At 36.2% G+C, this 25,343-nt stretch overlaps 1 pseudogene; it reads left to right on the forward strand.

The window, feature by feature from the left end:
• The first annotated feature begins 1,833 nt into the window (after positions 1-1,833).
• LOC149823230 (uncharacterized) lies at positions 1,834-15,171 on the forward strand (annotated as a pseudogene).
• The last annotated feature ends 10,172 nt before the right edge of the window (positions 15,172-25,343 follow it).

A 25,343-nucleotide genomic window follows, 5' to 3' on the forward strand; every position in this document is an offset into this window, starting at 1 on the left:
ACCAACGTCTCTGACTTCGAATCCACGACTCTTATACACGGTGTAGTTCTTCAAAACTGCCACCGTTTTCTCATATTATTTCTCTTCTGCCACTTCTCTTTAGATTCCCGGGAAATAAAAGGGAAAAGTGTATAAACTCTAGGGGTGCAAACGGGTCAGATTGGATCCGGACCTTTCTGGATCCAAATCAGATCTAAGGAGGTAAGGTTGAATCAGAATCCAAATTGCATGTGGTAATACTGAGTCCTGAAAAAATAAAAACAAAACAAGCTATTTACATGTAAAAAATGCAATTGGGTCAGATTTTGATTAGTATCAACTCCATATCCGACTTCAAATACTGATCCAAATCCAACACGAATCTGAAAGTAATCCGATTGAACATGGATCTAAATCCGATCCAAATGTACATTCTGATTTTAATTAAAGGATCTATATCTAGAAATAACATGTCTATATCTAGAAATAACATGTCGAACCGAACCGTTTGCAGCCCTAAATTAAAATCCCCACCAATATTTCAGATATGAATTGGATATCGGACAAAATCCAGATCCATTTAATCCGATTCGGTGGGGTAAACCCCATTGAGCATAGATGATTAAACAATTGTTATTATCACAATTTTTATTCCCTTCTCAGTGCTATCTAATGGATTGAAGAAAGGTTTATTTAACTATAAACTAGTTGTATTAACGTTTAGCAAAAGATACTTCTAAAAGAAACAAAATTTTTAAATACGTGGTTATCGTTTTAGATTAATGTAAAAGTCACTTTCAATTTTTAGAAATCGAATCATACGTTCCCATTTGAATAATGTGTTTGACATTTTGTTTTTCTTTAAAACAAAAAGATTCTAGCTAAGGTCTCTGATCCTGGGGGCGGTATATAAAAAAAAATAGTTTTTTATTATAATTACTTTAAAATTAGATAAACTCTTATTACGATTAAAAACTTTTATAAATAAACCGAGGCTCCGACCTTGTCTGGTAGGAGCAATTAGTGCATATCACCTTTGTAGTGGGATGTTGCAGGTTCAAAACCCAATGGTATAGTTGTATAACTGGTAGGGGTCACAGCTTGCCTTTCAAAAAATAAATTACAAACTTCTACAAGTTGTGATGCATATTTTTTGGGGATAAGCTTTAGGACACGTTTGGATGATTGGGGGCAAAACTAAGTTTTTTAAAAACTTTTTTTTTTTTAGAATTTTCTTTTTGAGAAAAAGTTTTTTTCAAAAACTTGGTTTTGGCTCTAAACAAAAAACCTTGGTTTCATGCGTTTAGCTGACCAAAAACCTGTTTTTTTAGGTTTTTGTGTGTGTGTTTTTTTTAAAAAAATTCAACAGAAAATAAAAAAAAAAGCAATCTTTGCCTTTATTCGACCACACACCCATCGAAAAATAACTAGGCTCGCACCAGCCATGCCAACCGATGCCAGCCAGACCATTTTTCTAGCTGGTAGATAACGGTAAAATAGCCAGCATCATCTAAAATAAAATGGATAAAAAAGAAAAAATTTGTTTGTGCAATTTTTGGCCATCTACTGGCCAACAATGGTCAAGATATCATCTACTAGCACCGCCGTTCCAGCCGGTGCTAGCGCAACCATTTTTCGGAATCGTTGCTAAAAAAAATCAGCCTGTAACCAGCTAGAAAAAATGAGTTAGGATCAGGTGCCATCATACGGCACACTTTGAGTGTGCCTCTACACCTGGCTGCACTCTTATATTCTTTTGGCCCTACAACTGTCAGTCAAAGATGGAGGGCATCCAGGTGCAGAGGCAAACTCAAAGTGTGCCATGTGATGGCACCTGATACTGGCGCTACAAAAATGGCCAGGAAGGTAACGCCCATGCCAGGCCGGCCTAAGGTCGATTGGAAAGTGGAAAGGAGAGAAGTGGGGATGACAGGGGGGTTACAGGAGTAACTTGATAAACCAGGTTACTCTCTTGTGAAAAAACTGGGTAGGACCAGTTTTTTCAAAACCTAGTTTAGATTAGGTTTTAGAAAACCTGGTTTTCATAGAAACCAGATTTTATGTTATTTAAACATGCACCAAACCAGGTTTTCATGCAAAAACCAGATTTAATACCCCAAACCTGTTTTTCAACCATAGTGACAAACGTTTTTATAGTCAATTTCTCGTTTTCCAAAAACTCGTATGAAATTGAAAAAAAATCATAAATCTCACATTTTTTTTCGGCAAATTCTCGGCAATAAAAAAATAAATTTTAAAAAATAAAAATTTCATAAATCTCGCGTTTTAAGGCTAATGTTGGCAGTGAGTGGTCACCCTCATGTTGCGCTTCCAGCTACGCCTTCTTCATTCTTTCCTGCTCTAGCCTGCATCACCTCTAGCGAGTCCAAAGTCATCCCTTCCACTGCGGCCTGCTCCTTCTCAATGTCCCCATGCACAGATGACCTCCCATGGCTGGACTGCTCTTCATCCTTCCTCGTGACTAATGGTTTGTCGAACTTCAAAAGTTCCTGAAAGCGGTTCACCAGTTTCTTCCTCTGATGGTCTTGTCACCAGTGGCGGAGCTAGGATTCATGTGTGTGTGTGTGTGTGTGTGTGGGGGGGGGGGGGGGGGGGGCAAACAGGGGTGTAGAAAAAAAAACTGGTTTGATAGTCGGGGTTCGGGGGCAGCGCCCCCGAAAATATATATTTTTTGAGATAAAATAAAAAATGGCTACAATTATTAATAAAAATGTATTTACAAATCAAACTATTTGCTGCAGTCAGGGCTGGGTTAAAAAAATGGATAAAAATCTATTTCATATGGAATCAGGGCTGGGCTAGGACTGGGCTTTTACAAAAAAAAAAATAACTGTTTCGGGAGGCAGGACTGGGCTACCCCTCCCCCTCCCCGCTCCGCCTATGCTTGTCACTGTTTTGGGGGTTTGTGGTTCACCGTGACCTTATCACCATCGCATTTGGGGTTTTCTTCGGGCACCACCAAGCGCAACCAACATCGATCCGATGCATGAGAAATGGCTCTGTATCTATTACTTGTCTCGTAAACATCTGTCGTAACCGGCTTTTAAATCGCGATAAATTTCATAAATATTGCATTTAAATCGCGGTATTTATGTTTTTTCATAATTCTCGCGATATTTTGGAAATCTCATGAGAAATTGCTGTTTAAAACTTTTAGGCAATTTTTCATGATATTATCGCGAGATTTTCATAAATCTCGCGATATTTGTCGCATTGTTTTCAACCAAGTTTTGGGTGGGCCTTAGTTTTTTCCTTATCAAGATTGAGTCATGCTCGGGTGCAGCGGGGGTCCTAGCCTTGAGTTTTATGCTACCGGCACGACGACCGTTGGTGTGGCAGGTTGAGCCAGCACGACCAGGTCTTCGTGTTGGGTGCGGTTTCTTCGAGTTATAAATTCAAAAAAAAAAGATTGATTCATGCTCATCCATGGCCCTCTAGACATTAGACGCAAATGAAACGTTGAGGGAGTTGTATAGCACCATTGTTTGACAGTTATGCATACTGCGATTAGAGGTATCAATGGGTTGGGTATGACTCAGTCCCAACTCATACCAGATCCAATAGGGTCAGGGTTTGGTAACAAAGAAAACTATCCAATTAACTATCCAGCTCGGACCTGTGAGGTATGGTTAGTATATGGACCAAGGTATGCTTCATGAAATTTCATACCAAACCCAGGTCTAACCCGAGTTCTGATTAAGATCTGCATTTTTCTAATGTAAAAAACATAAAAATATCATTTTACCAGGTTTGGATCAATGTCTGGTTTACCCAAATCCTTATTGACTCGGTTATTGTTTTTCCTATAAAAAATCCGGTTGGACCGGGTTTTAACTTGGTATATGCACCTTTTAGCTGGATTTGGCCCTAGACCACTAAATTCTGGCAGAGGTCCATCCTGTTCACACACACACACACACACCGGGCCTTACGTGGATCACACTTTGCATGACCTAAGTTTGATGTACTAGGTGCATCTTTGTTTTTTATTAAATAATTTAGGTGTAAACGTGTGGAGTACATGGGCCAAATCCTGATCCACATGCATGTTATCAAACTATTCTACGACAGAATAGTTACCCATAAGCGAAATGGATACAAGAAGCGATGCGTGAAGCGGAGAAGCGAGTATTAAAAAGTAGTATGAAGCATGAACCATGATTCATTTTGGAAGCGAGATTAAAAGCATGTGAGACCGAGAAAGAAAGAAAAAAAGAAACAAGAGGAGAAACAAGTGTGTAAAACAAGGGAGAAATGAAGAAGCGAAAAAACTAAATAATAACATGAAAAACACAAAAAAACAGGAAGTAACGAGGGAGAAATGAGGGAAAAGTGAGAGTTTCTACTTCTCTCTTTTGTGGGAAGCACGGTGCTTCCCCCTTAGGTTGGAGCTTCCCGTAACTATGGCTAGCATGGGCTTCCAGTTGGTTGGAGAATATCTAGATCCACTAAGTCTTGATCCAAATCCACTTTGAGGTACATGTGCCTCATCTAGGTCAGGCATGGACTAGCTTGGTTAGGTGGGATCAGGCTAGGTCCATGTTTGGATGTCAAAAAATCGGGTCGGGTGTAATTAATGCCCTAAAAATTTTAACTTAAAAATATAGGATTTTATTCCTATTTTTTTTTTAAAATAACACAGTGTAAATAGATTGAGTTTTGAAAAGTCGAACAATTCTGGTGGGTTATAGAAATGAAAAATATATTTGAAACAGAATTTCATTGCATAACCATAAGAATTTAAGACCATTTCATGTAAATAAATCAAAGTTTATACATTATTAAAGGCTCAATAAAATATCTCATTAAGATGAGACACTTGATGGCTAGTTCCAAGATCGAGAATGTAGTTAGGGAGATTAAAATACCTTAAATTTTATGGATCTTACATCGGGTTTACCCAAACCAAACCCTATAGGGTTCGAGTATGGTGACAAATAAGAAGACCCGATTAAGACCTCTCTTTGGACCCAAATGTCTGATTAATACATGGACCCAAGTATAGTTTTTGAAAATTTATACCAGACTCGGTCCCAACCCGAGTTTCGATTAAGACCCAAAAATTTTCAATGTAAAAATGTTAAATTTTTTTTATTTTACCGGGTCTAGTTCATGTAGTTTTTATCGGGTTTGGGTGTGGTTTCTCTTATAGTAGACCCGATTATACCCAGGTCCATACCCAATACCATACTCGAAAATCTGGTCTAAGTCTGATACCACCTAGGTCTGAACCAAACCTGACCCGTTGTCACCCTTAGCAAGAAACAGACATGGTAATATATATATATATATATATATATATATATATATATATATATATATATTAATATTTTACATGTAAACATTAAATATCTTAAGCTGACTCATGTTGGATTAGGGTCCGGATTATAAACTTCCAACCCACTCATGACTCCTCCTTATGCATGGATCTGGTGAGTCTGACCCAATTAGTTAATCAGACCTACCTTGTAGGTCCAGACCCTAATTTTGTCAAGTCGGTGGCCAGTCTGCTACGGTAACCCATTGGATGGGCCTAGTCTTGGACATGTCTTTATGAGCTTGTTAAAACCCTTGGTGAGTGGGTTAAGATTTGGCAAGCTGGCTGCCCTAGTTAGGGATTGTAAATGGATCGGATTCAGTTCAGATCTGGGCATTACTGAATCGGACCTAATCAGATTCAGATTCAAAGTTGGATCTAAAAAGCTAACACAGAATCAGATTCCTTTAACTAATCGAATTTGTTTTAGGTGTAATCAGCAGGGGTGGTAAACGAACCATGCAGCTTGTGACTCACATTGGCTCAGCATGTCACGAACTCATTTGTAAAGCTCGTATAGCTGGCGAGCCAAGCCACAAGCAGCTCATGCCGCTTAGACGAGTTGAGCCTAAACATAGGGCGTTCAGCTCAGCTCACCTTAGGTGAGCTCGTGTGTGTAAGCCTGAAACCGATTAGACCAAACCCAGTTTTCGTACCTAATTTATACCTGAACCGATCCGAACCCGAACATGGTATATACTCAAAACCATTGCATACCTGACCCATATTCATACACGACCTAAATTGTCATATACAATATGTACTCCAACCGACCCAAACCCAAACCCAAACCTCATGTTATGAGAAATAGAAATATAATGATCATTAATAGAAATATAATTAATCATCATTAATCCAATAGGTTTATTTTATGATAACAACTTTTAGAATTTTTAATAGAACTTGCGTTAATACAAACCCACCCATTTGTACTCGACCTAATTTATGCTTGAACTGATTTACCCATACAAGTCTACAATTTTAGAAATATTTAGACCCAAATCGCACATGAATTAAATTAAGAGCTGACCAATTTGTAACCAACTTATTTTTTACCTAAACTCATTAATCCATATGGGTCCACATGAATTTTGAGCAATATCTGAACATGAAGCCGGACCAGAATCAAACTGGGTCTGGTTTGAGTCTATTTGTTAGACTCGATTAAAAAGTGGGTCTACTTAAGACCTGAACTGTTTGGACCCAAACCAATTGGTATTCGAATCCGTTAACTCATATGGGCCTTCAATTTTAGCCATACTCAAACCCGAACCTACACCGGAATCAAATTTTGTCGTGTTTGTATCTAGTTTTTAGACCCAATTCAAAAATGGGTCTGACAAGACTTAACGCAAACGGAGCTGGCTCATTTACTATGTCAAGCCGAGCCGAGCTTGAGCTCACGACAAGCCTGAGTTAAACGAGAAGTGCCCGAACCCGGCCTGGTTACACCCCTACCAGAAAACTATGTCATGGTTGTCCAAGATATGATTTAGGCAAGCATTGTCAATGATTTCTTGAAGTTTTTTTTTTTGTGGATAAGCAAGCTGGGGTTGGACAATGATTTCTTGAAGTTGCCCAAATATTCTTAACCACCCAATATTTTAAATAACTACGGCTCACAATAAGGATAAAGGAACTCGTTGCACCATATAAAATCAGAATCGTTTTTTTTTTAATGCAAGAAAATTTGTATTGACCAAAATGCCTTAGCTTTTCATAAAAACACTCTTCATCGAAAAAAAGAGAGAAATTTTCCCTTCATTTCTGATTTTGGTTAGAAACTGAGTACCTGATTGTTCCTCTTCAAAAGGAATTGAGGGCCTGCTGGATTTTTCTTCATTAAAGGTGAGTAGAGGAGGAAAAACAGGTTCTAATAGAAATGCCTGTCTCCTCTCTCTTTAAAGGGAGGGAATGGTCTTTGTGATGATTTTTAATTTTGATGTTGTTTTGATGGTGCAGATGTTGGAAGTCAAGGCAACCATACGTGAAACTGATATGCCCAAGGAAATGCAGGAGTTTGCTACCGATCTCGCTCACGAGGCACTTGATTTGCATGGTGCCCTGGACCTGCAATCAATCGCACAGCGCATCAAACAGGTTCTTTTTTTTTTACTCGGAGAAATCGCCCCATGCGCAGAGACCTAGTCGCGCTGGCTCAGCCTGCTGTACTTATGGTCGATGTCCTGTCAGCGTAGAACTCCGAGGGCTTACCATACTTCGCATCCTTTTTTCCTCTACATAGGGACAGATAAGCATCAAACAGGTTCTTATCTGTCCCTATGGGGAAAATGATCATACCCTATCCTACTATGACACAGTAGGATTGACTTGATCCTAGATGTTGAACTGATGCATCTGAATGGCTAGGATTAGTTCACATTCATGGTGAGAATGTGGTCAAGGTCGGACGGTTACGATGGATCCAGTGTTGTGAAACACCACAAGAAATCTATGGATTAGCGACGACCTAAATCCATCGCTAAACAGCTTAGCGACGGATTAGCGTCAGATTAGAGACGGATAACTTCCATCACGATTTTTTCGACGCTAATTAATGATAAAATATATCTGTCGCCCCTTCCGTCGCTAAGTAGCGACGGAATATATTTGTCGCTCGTTTCATCGTTAATTTGCGACGAAATACCGAATGCCAACATCCATCGCAAAGTCGTCGTTACTATACGGTGACTTCGGTTTTGCGATGGATTTATAGTCGTCGCTAATCCGTCGCTACATTCAATGTTAATAATAATTAGCGACAGATATATTCGTCGCTAATCCATCGCAAATAAGAAAAAAAATGAAAAAAATGAAAATTAAATATCGAGAAAAAATTTCTCATGATACAATTTATATTTCTTGTACAATTTATATTTTCTTTGAATAAAAAACAAAGTACACATCAAAATACATATAAAAGGAAACTAAAACAATTAATCGATCCACTTCAAAATTCGCAAGTTCTAATTATTTACAATTCAATATTTACATTTTTGAAACAAAAAGAAGGTAGAACAAATTCAACACATGAATCTAATCATCACCAAGATTTTGTGTGTCCTCTTGTTCATTGTCTTGATCTGTCCCTTCAACTCCACTACGTTGATTATCGCCAGCAACCTACGCAAGAAAAGAAAGGTCAATACTGATAAACAAAATATATTAAAATAAATTATACTCTATATGTGATTCTATCATCCTCATATGTGTTCTAAGGCAGTAAAAAAATTGTATATGTGATTATATCATGCTTATATGTGTTCTACGGCAGACAAAAAACTATATATGTGATTATATCATGCTCATATGTGTTCTCAGGCAGTCAAAAAAACTTTATATGTGATTCTATCATGCTCATATGTGTTCTAAGGTAGTAAAAGAACTTTATATGTGATTCTATCATACTTATATGTGTTCTAAGGCAAGCAAAAAATTATATATGTGATTATATCATGCTCATATGTGTTCTAAGGCAGTAAAAAAACTTTATATGTGATTCTATCATGCTCATATGTGCTCTAAGGCAGTCAAAAAACTTTATATATGATTCTATCATGCCCATATGTGTTCTAAGGCAGGCAAAAAATTGTATATATGATTATATCATGTTCATATGTGTTCTAAGGCAGGCAAAAAAACTCTATATGTGATTCTATCATGCTCATATGTGCTCTAAGGCAGTCAAAAAACTGCATATATGATTCTATCATGCTCATATATGTTCTAAGGCAGACAAAAAATGGTATATGTGATTATATCATGCTCATATGTGCTCTAAGATAGTTAAAAAAACTGTATATGTGATTCTATCATGCTCATATGTGTTCTAAGGTAGTCAAAAAACTGTATATGTGATTTTATCATGCTCATATGTGCTCTAAGGCAGTCAAAAAAATGTATATGTGATTCTATCATGCTCATATGTGTTCTAGGGTAGGCAAAAAAATGTATATGTGATTCTACCATGGTCATATATGTTCTAAGACAATTAAAAAACTCTATATATGATTCAATCATACTCATATGTATTCTAAAGGCAGTAAAAAAACTGTTTTTGTGATTCTATCATGCTCATATGTGTTCAAAAGCAGTAAAAAAACTGTATATGTGATTCTATCATGCTCATATGTGTTCTAAGCCAATAAAAAAATTATATATGTGATTCTATCATGCTCATATGTGTTCAAAGGCAGTAAAAATATTATACTGAAATATTATATAAAAGGTTAGTATTGATAAACAAAATATACTGAAATAAATTATATCCAATGCACCTAAGTTATGGCAATCAAAGTTATATGAAATCTAACGACATATAATATATCACATGAAACTTTCATACCTGAGAGGCACTTGTAATCGAAGTTCCCCTATTATGCAAAAAACTCTTGAACTCATCTCGAAGAACGTCAGCAATTGTTTAATGGAAGTAGTCACGCATTGTGCCATTAACGATCTAACGTACATCATCACCAGAAAAAATAGGATGCTTGGAGTTGATGTCGACGGGAGAAATCTGTGAGTCGTGATTGGAGGAAGCAACGACTGATGAGGTGTTCATATTACTTCCAAACTCGAACACACGACCCTTTTTGGGTTCACCTGCTGCAGTCACTCATGCTGCAAGATCAAATGATGGATGCTGAGTAGAGTCATCGTCATATCGCTTTACCATCTGTTACTCATATGTCTTCTACAAAATAATGTTTACAGTATGCATTAATAATTAAGAATTATAATGTTTATGATAACTTGTATATTACAATGATTATTAATACAATAAATATATATCGTTGTCGTTCTCGCTTTCTCTGATACGAACTCTCTCATGGTTTTACGTTTATGTGTTTCAACAAACACATCCTTGTATGGTACAATGCCTCCTTTTTCTGCTTCATGCGAAGTGAAATGATAAAAGATTTAGTTAACGTGTTTGCAACAATACTTATAAAATTGACAATATATATATATATATATATATATATATATATATATATATATATATATATATATATATATATATATATATATATATATATATTGATGAGTTACCATTTTCTTCAGGTGGCTCACAAAAGTCCTAGATTCACCTGTGTGTAGATGGGCTTCAGGCATTTTCGCTCGATTTTGTGCAGCCTTTGCTAAGCAATTTCGAAATGCATCCCCCGCCCACTTGTCGCACATTCCCTCCCAATAATCTCTTCTAATAGTAATAGGGCAATGGCCCTTCCACTGTAGTGGATCATCTATTCTGCCAGATATTTTTTTTGTTGCAGTCTTCATATTGTGCAGCATGTCTGCAAATCGATTGTCAGTCACCTTCTGTCACACCTTCCTTGCATCATGTTCCTTCATCGTAGTTGCGAAGCGATTCGAAGCCTATATATATTTTCAGCAAGTTAGTAGACATGACTATAACAAAAAATTAAATATGAAACACATTAACTATGATTGATGATTGTATACCGTGAATGAGGACCACAATCTGTTTATCACCTCTTTTGGATATTTTTTCTATTAAGCGACCGGTCCCGGTAGATGTTGAAGAAGTGAATTCTTAATATCGCGTACTACTTCTTGTGGCTCAAACCTCGTGCTGCACATGAATTGGTACATAGTAAATATCAATATACAATATTTATAAGATATGCAATAAGTGAAAACGAAATACTTACGGTCGATTATCAATATACACTATTTGAATGAGTCTTCTTGTGCCAGACTGAAAAGACTCTGCATCCTGTGTTGGCTCCTGACTTGTATGATCAACTGGTGTAGATGGGTCATGTACAGGCGAAACATCATCTGTAAAAAAATATGTTAGAAATTTTCAGAATGCGCATTTCAACTAATCAAGCATCCAATTAGTTAAATGATATACCTATCAAAGGAGCCCGTGACTAAAAAGGGAATTACCTGGGAGACACCGGGCGACGGACCGGAGGGCGACGGACCGGGGAGTGACGGGCGGCAGGCGGCAGACGGATTGCGTCGAGCGACGGAGGAGTGCGTCGGGCGGGCGAGAGAGACGAAACAAGAAAGAGGAAAAAAGGCTATGATTAGGGATTTACGCGAAAATTAACGATGGATTTGGCGACGGTCGAATTCTGTCGCAACGCCATCATAAATTTAGATGACCAGTTAGCGACGGAATATTTTTGTCGCTAACGTCGTCGCTATGTAGCGACGAAAAATGTCCATCACCAAATCAATCTCTAATCGTCAAGTGTGTTGCGACAAAAATTTACCGTCGCTAATTAGCGACAAAAATATTTTCGTCGCTAGTTTCGTAAATATTACAAATCTTAGCGATAGATTAGTTTCTCTCATTAATCCGTCGCAACTTTGCGACAGAAAAAATCTGTCGCAAATATCCATCGCTAATTGGCAATTTTCTTGTAGTGAAAAGCATCGAGGCGTAGCGAGGCGCTCCACCAAAATCTGAGGCGAGGCGTAAGCCTCAAGGTGTAAAGCGTAAGCCTTAAAGTTTTTTTTAACTTAAAAAAACTATAAAAAAAATATCTAAAATTATAAAAAAAAAATTTATTGATGAAGCAACAACCAACAAGAAATAAAAAAATATCAAATAAATACTGAAAAATATGAGATTAAAGTAAAAATAACATTAATGCAACCACTTGATCTATGTAAGTATCTAAGAAATAAAACATGAGCATTCATTAAATAAAAAATTAACATTAACAACAAAATGCATATTATCATTAACAATATCATGTCATAATTAGAAAATGCATTTTAGCATTAACAACCAAATGTTTATATATATATATATATATATATATATATATATATATATATTAGAAAATGCATGTTTTCATTTCCATATATAGGGTTGTGACAGCATGTAATTGCATGACTTGATTTTGCCACTAAAAGGGTTTAACGTCACATTCTAGAAGATATTATTGCTCCTATGAAATTGAATACATTGAACAAGTTGACATGGTGATATTAATTTTTTCGTGAAACGAAGCAACTAATCTCAATGATTTCATTAATGTGGTTGCTTTGAGTGTCTATTAGACTGCAAATTGGTGAACCTGCTACTAAGGGTGTCAATGGATTGGGTATGACTCGATCCTGACACATATTGGATCTTATAGGGCCAAGGTTTGGTTGCAAAGAAGGGATTCTAATTAATTATTCAGGTTGGACCCATGAGGTCCGATTATTATATGGGTTAGGTATGGTTTATAAAATTTTATACCAAACTAGGTCTGACCAGAGTTTTGGTTAATATTCTTAAATTTTCAATGTAAAATAATTAAAAATATTATTTTGTCAGGTATGGACTGGGTTTAGTTTATGCAATTTTTATTGGATTTGGGTATAGTTTTTCTTATAAAAATCTAGTTAAACCCGAATCTTGATCTGATACCTACATTACTTAGTCGGATTCAGGTTTAGACCCACTCATTTTAATATAGGTCCAACTAATGAGTTGTGGAGCTTAATTCAGAGTTTTTGCCCTTGCAGTAAGGAGGTCCGGGGGCTCCTCCGAAAGAAAAATTTTTTGGGGCTTATGTTTGAGACCCGGTGTCTTATGGATCAGATCCGATTTGTTTAAGTTTAGGGTTGTCGTCCTTGCCTTGTATAAATTCTTTCTTTTCTTTCTCTGTTGTATCTGCCCTTGCCTTGTAGTAAATGATCTTTTTACTAGCAGCTTAGTTAAAACTGCGTAAAAAAACCCTATTTTTTTGTCAAATGAGGGCTTTGACCCTCATTTGACTGAAAAATTTAGGTGTGCCTCACCTCGAGGTATGCACCTCAAGGCGTGTGCGACGTACGCCTCAAAACTGTTGCTCTTTGTACATGTTCCTCAAGGCATAAAGCCCCTCGCCTTGAGGCGAGGCATGTTTTTTGCGCCTTGAGGCACATTTTTAATAACACTGGATGGATCCTATCATATGTCATAAGACTTTGTGTTTCCAGGTGGGGTTGTCAATGGGTCATTGGGATGCACCTCAGTGACAACATTTTAAATGGTACAATACAGCAGCCAAATTGTGGTGAGAAATTGAAAATTTTCATTTTTTATCAGCAAAAATACATCAATTACCAATAAAAATCTACTTGAATAAAAATAAGTAAAAAAAGTGCCACGCTTCATCAAGTAGCCAAAATAATGGTAAATATCATGATAAAATCACACTACTTAGATAATATCAATGATGCTTTGAAAATATTGTGATATTTTGGCTTTTTAAAAGTGTGACCAAAATAACTTCTTTTTCATAATATGCTGCACCTTAACCCCTGACCTGTCAGGTTTGGGGTTCAAGGTCAAGATGTGTTGGGCAGAGAAATTGAAAGCTGAAAGAGTGATTAGCAAAGGTCCTAAACACTTCTAAAACGTGTGGTTGGATGTGTTTCTTGCTTAATCCAAACCTATAGATATATTTACCATAGCTTATTTACTAAAAAATATGCTTTGAATTAAACAAATTTAATGAGAAAGTTTGATTTTTATTTCATTAAGTTTTAGTGCAATATATGCTGTTGAATTTTTTTCATCTCTATACAACCACATCTGGGTATGAAAAATAACAAATTTAATGAACTGAACATATTAGGTCCTCATTTCTCGTTCTACCCTTTTAGGCCCCATAGTTTGAAGTGTTTTATGATAGATCTGATTAGTTAGATGTGTTTAGCATGCTCGATTTAGTGAGAATTAGTGAGAATCGACTCTTAGATTATGTTTTTTCGACAAAAAAAATGTATTTTTATGAGCCGAGAAAATGTATGCCTTCAGATTTTGGATTACTAGAAAAACCTGTATACAGGTCAGATTCCGGTAATCTAAAAGTAGGTTCTCACTAAAAAAAACTGGTAGATCACATCTATGGTGTTAGATGTGAGAAAAAAATACAAAAAAAACTATGATTGTTGAATCGGCCTAACAGAGCATAACAAGAAAACAAGGCAGATCCATATATATGTACACTAGAATATGAGAAGTGAAAATATGAAAACTAATCTGTGAACCACGATTTTCACGGATTTTTTGTTTTTTTTTCTCTTGAATCTAATCATATGAATGTGATCTACATGTTTGGTTTTATAAGAACCCGCTCTTGAATCATCCGATTTTGATGCATAAATGAGATTTTTTTAAGGCTTTAAAATCAATGGCTAATAACCTTCCTAAATACTCAAGCATTTAAAAATCACATTTTTTTACAGTAAATACATGATCCAATAGTTGATTCCTAGCACATCCACATGGTTGGATTTGCAAAAAACTGTTGGAAACTCCCATACTTTTAGTTCTCATATTCTAGTGAATATATATATATATATATATATATATATATATCATGTTGGACGCATCTGTAGGGTTAGATTTGCAAAACAGTGTGGAAAATACCTAATTCAGAAAAATGTTCATATATATATGAACATTTTTCTGAATTAGGTATTTTCCACACTGTTTTGCAAATCTAACCCTACAGATGCGTCCAACATGATATATTTGCTATGAATTGGCTGACAAAAAGCTGATGCTCAGCTCAATCTCAGTTTCAGCCTTAATGACCTAAGCTTGAACAGGCCTAGCTCAGATCATTCAGCTCGTTTAGCAGCCCTAAATCTAAATAGCTGTAGGTGGTAGCTAAAGTCTTTCTTATCCATTTTTTCAGAGGTTTGACGAGGTGTACGGACCATCTTGGCACTGTGTGGTTGGTGCAAATTTTGGCTCATGCATATCATACATGCTTGGGAGCTTCATCTTCCTCCGTTCTGGACCAACTGAGATGTTGGTGTTTAGAGATGAGGTCCACACGAGTGAAAGCAAGGAAGGCCCAAGTTGTGGGGATCCCAAGCCATGAAGAGAATAGGACCTTGGAGCAATACTATATAATATTGCAAAGATCAAAAGTCAGTGAGAAGATTCATTGAACAAGGCTGTTTGCATGCACCGACAAAGCCATTCTTGGCTTGCAACATGCACTCTTGTTTGCAGTCATGGAGTTTAATTGAGTATTCAGCGATCCCGACAAACATCACTGATGATATTTTGAAAACAAATCGTGATAAAAATCTTGACATCTTCATTGGCTATAACACAAGATTTTGAAATAAAAAGTTCTATATACAAAATTTGTGTTTTAACACAATTTTACCTATTGTTATGGCGATAAAAAACTGATTTTTCGCATTATTTTTGTATTCATCTCTCTCTCTCTCTCTCTCTCTCTCTCTCTATATATATATATATATATATATATATATATATATATATATATATATATATATATATATATATATATATATATATATGTCCAGATCAAGCAAAAGAGAGAGAGACAGACGCCAATATCCTCAAGAAAAACCATTTTTTTTTAAAATATCATGAGATTTTACCGAGAACACTATTTATGACTATGGTATTCAGCATATTCTATGCAAAGTCTACATGGGTGATATGATCTTTTAGATAATAGTAAAGCAATACTATTTATGAAGGCTGACATAAAATCTTATATAAGACAATCCCGGAAGTACTTGGATTCACTTGACACTCAACAAGTCCATTAACTTCAATAAATTTACTAGTATAATTAAGGTGTTAAGCGTTAAAAAACTTGGCTAGCTGTGTTCATGTCTTGATATACCTTGTACCCTTTGCTCCACCAACTTTGCCTAGAGTGAGAAACTTGTTATAGAACCAAACCTGTACTCCCCTATATTATTAGTCTCAATTTTATAGCAAGAAATATAAGGTTGGTCATGCTCTTTGCTTTGCCATCTGTTAGGAGCAAACATGAAAATGCATAATCAGTACAAAAGAAAGCAAGAAATTAACTCCTAACTAAACATAATAGTCAATACTCCCTTGTTTCCATTTCATTAATCTACACATTGTGGTCCATCATAAGAAGGGTGAATTAGAATTAGAGAGGAGGAGGTAACCTGCATCCCTGAGGATTAGGGTTTAAGCTTTAAGACCTTAAACCTCAGGATGCAGATTACCTGCTCCAAGCTAACAAATGCTTCGAGAAAAAGCAGTACGCTCCTAAGAGAAGCCGGTTGAGAGTGATATTGAGGTCCTATGTCCTTCAGAAGTAGGGTAGTGCATGTATATATAGATACAATAAAGATGAAAGGATGCTCATTCAGACGAGTGGATGGTATCATTCTTTTGGGATACCCGACATATGATTAAAGCCAAGATAAGATGCCTTGTGCCATGGCTTGCTCATTCACCAACCGAAAAATATCATGCCCTTTCTTTTGTAGGAAAAGGATGGACCTATTGGACATTAATCATTGATGAGTACCCTTGCATGCCAACACCTACACACATGCGTGCGTACGCACACACTATAAGAAATTACACTTTTACTCGCATTAAAATAGTGCCAGTAAAAGCCTGTCGTGCGCTAGTAAAGATGCGCACAAAGCACCAATAGTTTCGTCCGTAAAGATTGTGCAGGTAAAACTTTTACTGATGCTAGCGTCAGTAAATTTTATTTTCACTAGCTTTAGCACCAGTAAAATTATTATTTTATTGGCACATTTTTAGTACCAGTAAAAAATCATATTTACTTGTGCACTTTTAAAGCCAGTAAATTAAACTCACATTTACTGGCTCACTTTTAGGGCCAGTAAAAATAAGACACACCAAGAAAAAGGAAATTACCTCATAACCCCAATAAAAGTAGCTTTGTATCTTTTCTCATATATGAATCTAGATCATGAGCTCAAGAGAGCTGAGTGCTTTTAGTCTTGTGCTTTGCCAATGTCTTTGAGGTTCTCTTGGCAGCTGTCACAATGACACAGACACGTAACAGGGACTCCATACAAGTAGTAGATGAGGAGTCGCATATTTTCCAAAATAGGATACAAGGACACAGATTGTTTAATTTTGCATATGATGAAAATATATTTTTGACATTTTAACCTATAAGAAATATATTTTTTAGTTAAAAAATAATTAGAAGTTATTGAAAATTACAAAATAATAACTACATGTGTTATAACATGACAGGAAGCATATCTCCATGTGTCTTGTTGTTTCCTCTCTGACACTATCCAAAATGGCGTGTCCCTGTGACATAGCTTGGTAGATAGCATGTTGAGCTTGAGCTGGTGCATCTCAATTATATTTTTTTTAATTGTTATAATAGGACACGTGGCATCTCCATGTGTCTTGTTGTCTCCCCTAGGTCATGGCTTCAAAATGGCATGTCCCAATGGCATAGTTTGGTAGACAATGTGTTTGGCTTGAACTTTGTGCATCTCAACTATACTTTTTTATTTTGTATTTCTTAAACAATAAACTGTACCTTGTTATTCAACTGTGGCTAGGGTTTAAAAATTATGGTAGTTTGAACTCAAAGCAGTGTCATGTAGCTTTTTTCGACAGAGAAAACTGGGGTTAGGCAGACAACTACCAGTAATACAATCATACCATTTGGGATTCGAACTTGCAACATCCCAACAAGGTGACTTGCACTAACTGCTCCTGCCAGACAAGGGGAGCCCCCATTGGCAATGCAATGTCATGTAGCTGTTTGTCCAAGAAGCTGCCTTTTTCTTTACCCACTTTTTACCATGTAATTATTGTAAAAGAGTGACCTTTTCCCAAAAATTAGAAAGGATTGCAAACACTAGTTATACAAATGAAAAGTTATGCTAAACCCAGCTATATTTATACCCTGTTTGGAAACTGCCTTTTAGGTATGTAAAAGTAGTTCTAATAATGGTCATGGATTTAACAAATCCTTTGGGTAGTTTGGGAGCACTTTTTAAAATCCATTAAGGATTTCCCACTTCTTTTTTTTGAAAGGCAAGCTGGGGTTAGTCCGACCCCTACCAATTATACAACTATACCATTGGGTTTTGAACTTGCAATGTCCCAACACAAGGTGATGTGCAGTAGCTGCTCCTACCAGACAAGCAGAGCGCCCGCCCGACACACACACACACCTCACCGGTGTGACCATCGGAACTAGCTGAGATGAGGAATTGGAACCGGCAAAGGTCATGTCAGTTCCTACTTTTCTCCTTTTTCATGGCTTCCAAACAGTTTTGGAAGCGGGAATTCCACACTTACCACTCCGGTGACCCCCTACAGTCACTTTCCAAACAGAGAATTAATATCAATATCTTTTCTTTCCCTTTTAGAAATTTGGAGATTGAGAATATCCTTGTCCATGCATGGACTAAGCATGGTAAGCTATGCCACTCTAATTCGTCATATACAATGTGTCATGTGTGACACGAGTCAGACACGTTATGACATGCTGCCATGACCCTGAACCATATGGATGCTATTTTAGTTTTTTTAATAATGTATTATACTAATATTTCTTACTTTTACAAAAAATTGAACCCACATGTCCAACTTGAATCACGTGTCAGGTCATAATAGTATCTTTGTGATATAGATGGTAAGAAAAAGCAGCCCAAGATAGCCAATTCCATGAGTGCCAAAAAAGGTTTTATGCTGGAATATAACGTTCCTATACTGTACTGTAGCTCTCACTCAGGCAAAAAGTCTAGAAAATGTGCAATTGTTGCAAATTTAAAACTGGTCCAACGGCTGAAATAAGAGATGGGATACCTTTCATGTGATTGCTGCTGGCTTTCTTTCTTTCATAGAATCTCTTGCTTTTTCTTTGGTTTCTTTATAAAAATATACAGGTTTTTTATAATTCAGATTCATAACCAAAAATTTGGTAATTAGACACAACCCTCATTTTATTTAACTTATGGTTAACCAAAAGTATAACTACGGTTAGTTCTTAATGACTAAAACTAGTATTAGCAAAATGAAAAAGTGAACCATCTTTAATGATTAAAACTAGTATTAGCAAAATGGATAGTGTGTTCTGTCCAAGCTTGGACAAGCAGTCAAACACCCCCATTAGGTACCAATTTAAATTATAAAAAGAACAACCATGTTTTTTTTTAACAAACTCTCCTTTCTTGTGTCCTTGCTTTTCCCATTAAAGAGGGGCAGTCGTGCCTTTTTCCATGACAAGTTAGCTTTGCTTTGAAAGAGGTTCTATTCCCCACATTCTCATCCATCACACCTGCTGTGTGATTTCATTCCTCCAACTTTTCTGCTCAAAATTGCATGCAATCAGCTGCACACACCACAAATGATAACCTGAAAAAGGACTCAAAGGAAAAAAAATGATATGCTACCCCCACCACCTTTTGCCTCTTGCACTGCAATAAAAAGGAGTTGGCATTAGGGCTGTGAGTGGTGGGTTAGATATTCGACCAGACCCACAAGTTTCTTGTCATTGGTTAGGCCTGGCATCTGCACCCTTTGTAAAGGAACAAGGCGATCTTATACCCCATTATATGAAACCCTATCCCTTGTTGATCAATTTGGTTTTGCACAGTCATGTCTCTAATTGGATTCTTTACAGGCAATCTGGGGAATGTGTGCCTCGGGATGCGAACCCGATGTCCATTGATTATGATAGTGCGACCTTACCATCCAGCTATCTCATTCGATCTTAGTTCTTTACTTGGAAATGGATGTGGGTTCTTAGACAGGTTGGATGGGAAGTTTTGGGTATGGTTGGCTCGTCATTCTAAATGGACTGTGTTGAGTGCAACTGTAGAGTCAAGTGGATGAAACAAAGCTTGCACCTATGAGTTTTACCTGGAGAGTACTCATAGTGTAGCCAATATATATATATATATATATATATATATATATATATATATATATATATATATATATATATATATATATATATATATATATATATAAGAAAAGTGATAGCATTCTACCGCAACCTATCAGACTTTTGAAGTTTTTTTTCATCTTTTCCTCAAGTCTGACTATACAGATGTGTTTTACTTAGCTTGATTTTATAGGAATCTATTCATAGATTGCTTGTTAATGGTCTAAGATTTTTATAAATATTCAAGGCTTAAAAATCATGTTTTTAATCAAAAAAACATGATTCAATTGTTGTTTCCTAGAAACTCAACCATGCTGCACACATTTACAGGGCTGGATTTTGTTAAAATCAACCTAAAAACACCCATTCACTCGCGGTAGACTGACAATATGCCAAAAAAGTAGTAGGCCAAGACCTCTTAGGCGGGTCGACCCGTTTTATTAAACGGGTTAGTTTAAGCCCAACCCGAACCCGCCTAAGAGGCGGGTTGGCGGGTCGTGTCAGGTTTTGCCACCCCTAGTCCTAATACCCACGCCGGATTGCTGGCAACTTCATTCAACTTTACCGCAAGGGACACCTCTTGCAGGTTTCAAACTGAGGTCATCCATGTCATGTAGGGATGGCAGTGGGGAGGGGCGGGGCGGGGGACAAGGTTTCCACCCCCGCCCCGCCTCAAAATTTTATCCTCCACCCCCGCCCCGCCTCCGCGGCGGGGATGGATTTTATCCTCCACCCCCGCCTTCATCCCCGTTTCATACCCTTCATCCCCGGTCCAAACGGGGATGAGGCGGGGCGGGGCGGGGCGGGGATATTGCGGGGAAAAGTGGTCGGGCGGGGTTGGGGCGGGGATCGTGGCGGGGACGGGGCGGGGCGGGGAAAAGTGCACGTCCACCCCCGCCCCGCCTCCGCGGCGGGGATGGATTTTATCCTCCACCCCCGCCTCCATCCCCGTTTCATACCCTTCATCCCCGGTCCAAACGGGGCGAGGCGGGGCCCCGCTTTCCCCCGGTCCACTGTCATCCCTAATGTCATGTGACAAACCACAGTTGAAAATGTAATTAAAGTTTTGCATGTGTATTTGTATAGAGTTTTCGTGGAAAAGAAAGTGTGGCATATTGTAATTTAAAAAAAAATACTATTTATAATATCTCACGCCCCCCCCCCCCCACACACACACACACACACACTAAAAAGCCTCTCCCCTTTCTAATAGGCATTGCATAAAATGAGGACTCTCTTTTTGTAAAAGTCTTTATTTCTTTATTTCCCTTCTTAATAGCCATAAAATGAAAATATTTTATAATGTTTTGAATTTATCAATACATTTATGATTCTTATTATTTTTACTTTCAATCTTAATAGTTTGCCATTTGAGTTATCTTATAGTGCCGGCCATATGGGCGGGCCCGATTATCTATTTTTCATGAAAATTATATAAACAAAATAAACCTATTTGAACTAAGCAAAACACAATGGCCATTGGGGCATTAACTTTTATACATTATAACGCACACTCAATATTATGCATATATATAAATTTAAAGAACCTATCCCGTCAATCGAGCTTTATGATACGCTCAAGCATGGGTTTGGGCCCGAGCTCATCGATCTAGGCAAACGACCTTACAACTGGGTTACTAAATGAACAATCCCAGTTCAAATTTTAACCAAGCTGAGTCCATGCTTCTCCCAAGCTAGAATAGGTTTGTGGGCCCACAAGCCAGACTTAATGATTAATTTGTTGCCCCTCTTCTCTTTGGTATACAAGAGTTGCCTACCTGATTCCAAAGAGACATACATATATATATATATATATATATATATATATATAGAGAGAGAGAGAGAGAGAATTTTTTCATGTTTTATAGGAAGCGTTTTATAGGAAAGGGGGATCATTCAACTAAAAAAAGGTCCAAAATCTACAACCAATTATGATTGACATTCCTTTTCTAATGTTCATGTTTACATATTGGATTTTTATCATTCTTTTAGTGACATGTTTTAGATTATGAAATATAGATATTTATGTGTTTTTGAAAGCGCTAAAAATTAACGTAAAATTCTAAATGTGTTGTGACTTGTCGATTTTCACTTTTTGAAAAACATGTCTAGATGTTGTAAAGTCTTCGTGTAAGGCATATTTCTTATCTAATAAATTATAAAGAACAAATATATAAGGTCCGATCAATGCAACTCTCAAACATTGGTTGTAGATTTTTTACCTTTCTTTGGTTGGACGGTCCACTTCTAATATGTTCAATTTTCATATATATATATATATATATATATAGAGAGAGAGAGAGAGATGGGTAGGTGCTTAAGGCATAGGTGTTGAACCCATGCTTAATCGCACTAACCATCCATGGCATGAGTTGATGGATGGTCAGCACACAGAAAAAAAAAAGTCAAAAAGACACGTTTTGACACAAAAATGAGCAAAAAGACCCTTTAGTGATGCTTTTGAAGCTCCACTAAATGTCAAAAGGATGTGCACACTTTTACCTTTGGCGACGCTTGCCGCTAAAGGGTATTTTTTGTGTCAAAACACGTTTTTTTTTTGTTTTTTGCATGTTGATCATCCATCAACGTGTGTGATGGACGGTAAGCGTGATTAAGTAGGTGTTCAAAACTACATGCTTGATTTTTTAAGGACCATTTCTTGAATCATTTGATTATGATGCATAAATAAGATTTTTTTGAGACTTTAAAAATCAATGGCTCACAATCTTCATAAATATTCAAACATTCAAAAGTCATTTTCATCAAAAATACATGATCCAACAATTGATTCCTAACAAATTTAAAATGTCGAGCACATCTACATTGTTGGATTTACAGAAAAATCATTGTAATTGCCCATATTTTTAGTTATCATATTCTAGTTCTCAAAATTCAGTTCTCATTTTATTGACTCATAAAATATGAGAACTACCGTGTGGATTGTGATTTTCATGAATTTTTTGTTATTTTCTCTTGAATCTAATCGTACTGATGTGATCTATATGCTTGGTTTTATAAGGACCAACATATAATGCATAAACAAGACTTTTTGTGGCTTTAAAATCAACGACACAATCTTTATAAATATTCAAGCATTCAAAAATCACATTTTTTCATCAAAAATGCATGATCCAATAGTTGATTCCTAAAAAAATTACCATGTCAAACACATCTACATTGTTGGATTAAAAAACAAACATCGAAAATGCCCATATTTTTAGTTCTCATATTCTAGTTCCTATATTCTAGTGACTATATATATAGGAAAATGAAAACTTATAAAATGGGCATCAACGTGATATTAGATTTTTGATGTTTTTTTTAACTAAGAACCCCCTAGGTCTACTAGAATATGTTAAATGAAAATATGTAAACTAAGTATTTTGACACTTTTTTTGCAAATCCAACCCTGCAAATGTATTCAGCATGGTCCATTTGCTAAGAATCAACTTTTGGATCATGTATTTTTGATGAAAATGTGATTTTTGGATGCTTGATTATTTATGAAAATTCGAAGCCATTGATTTTCAAGCCTTAAAATATCCTTCTTATGCATCTTAATTGGATGATCTAATAGTTGATTTCTATAAAACCAAGCATCTAGATCACATCTGTATGGTGAAATTTAAGAAAAAAAAAACTCATGAAAATCTCTAGTTCACATATTTTTAGTTAACATATTCTAATGGTCATATATATATATATATATATATATATATATATATATATAGAGAGAGAGAGAGAGAGAGTAACTTGTATAGTCAAATAAGTAAAGTGGTCGACAAAATTGATCGCGTGTGTAATCAGCAGCGCAAAAAAAAATTGTGTTTTTACAATTTTTTGCAGTGGTCTTGATCGTCACTAAAGACTTAGGCAGAAACCAGGTCTTTAGCGGTAGTCAAGAACCACAGCTAAAAACCCTTTTTTTGACGCAACACTTAACCGTGCATTCGAGCCATGTTCGACAAAAACTCATTCCATGATACCGCTTTATTATATATATATATGTGTGTGTGTGTGTGTGTGTGTGTGTGTGAAACATTATTCTAGCTAACTGGGTTTCTTCATGTTTTTCTTAAATTTGGCTACAAAGATGTGTTCAACATGGTCAGGGAATGACACTTGGATCATGTTTTTTTTATTAAAAACATGATTTTTTAAACCTTAAATATTTATGAAAATCTTAGACAGTTGATTTTTAAACCTTATAAAAACCTACTAAGATTATCCAATAGTCCATTCCTATAAAATAGAGCATGTGCAATACATCTATACAGTCAGATATAAAGAATACAGAGAAAAACTCTTCAAAAGCCTTGTTAGTTTGTTGTTAGCTAGAAAACTGGTTAGCAGCTACCACCTTCTCGTATCAATATATATACTGATGCAAACTTGTTAAATTGATTTGTCAGCTTTTTTAGTACTTTTTCATGATTGTGACCCCATAGATGTGTTCTGCATGGTCGATTTACTAGAAATCCACACTCAGATCACGTAGATGAAAAAATGACATTTAGCACCTAAAATTTTTACAAAGATTTTAGACCATTAAATTTTCAAAACTTATAAACACCCACCTATGTGTTGGAATTGAACGCTCTCAGAGCTGATTCCTATAAAAATTAAGTAGATCACATATGCATCGTTAGAATCTAAAAATAAAATGAGAAAAGCCCAAAAAACTCATTTAGCATATTTGCATCACTATATATATATAGAACTAAAAATTTGATCATTATAATATCATGATAACCATTTCAAAGAATAATAATCATAACTGACAAATATAATACATATTAAGTTCTTGAAGTTTTGAAGACTGTTATTGACTGCAATAGTGCGAGTTTCAGCAGAGATTTCAAAATGTTTTCCCTCATTACAAGGGTTGACCCTGGTTACAACTCTAAATTACATGGTGGATAAAAATTCTCTTTTTCAAAACACTAGTTGATGAAAAAAGGTGTAACGCCCCCAACAATTTGGACGGAAAATTTTGGTATTTTTTTTTAAACAGCAAAAATAACGAGTCCAAGAGTTGGGCAAATTACAGGGTAAAACAGAGAAGCACTGAAGGAACTTTCAATATATTAAACAAAGCATTATGTTCATTTATTACAACTCATAAATGCAGAATTAATTAAATTGTGAAGAGTTCTAAGCAAGATCAATGAAGAATGAGATCTCATGACTACTTCCGCAGTGACACCCACGATCGCTCCACTTATTTGCTACATGAAAAATATTAATGCAAAAAAGGTCAGACTACTCTGTCTGCGTAAGAAGTATTATATCCATATGTTTGTACTCAGTGTCCTATGTACAGATATATGCAACATTTTTAAGTGTTATGA

The sequence above is a fragment of the Nuphar pumila genome, chromosome 10 (genome assembly GCF_984573655.1).
Source record: "Nuphar pumila chromosome 10, dmNupPumi1.hap1.1, whole genome shotgun sequence".
In the NCBI taxonomy this organism is placed as follows: Eukaryota; Viridiplantae; Streptophyta; class Magnoliopsida; order Nymphaeales; family Nymphaeaceae; genus Nuphar; species Nuphar pumila.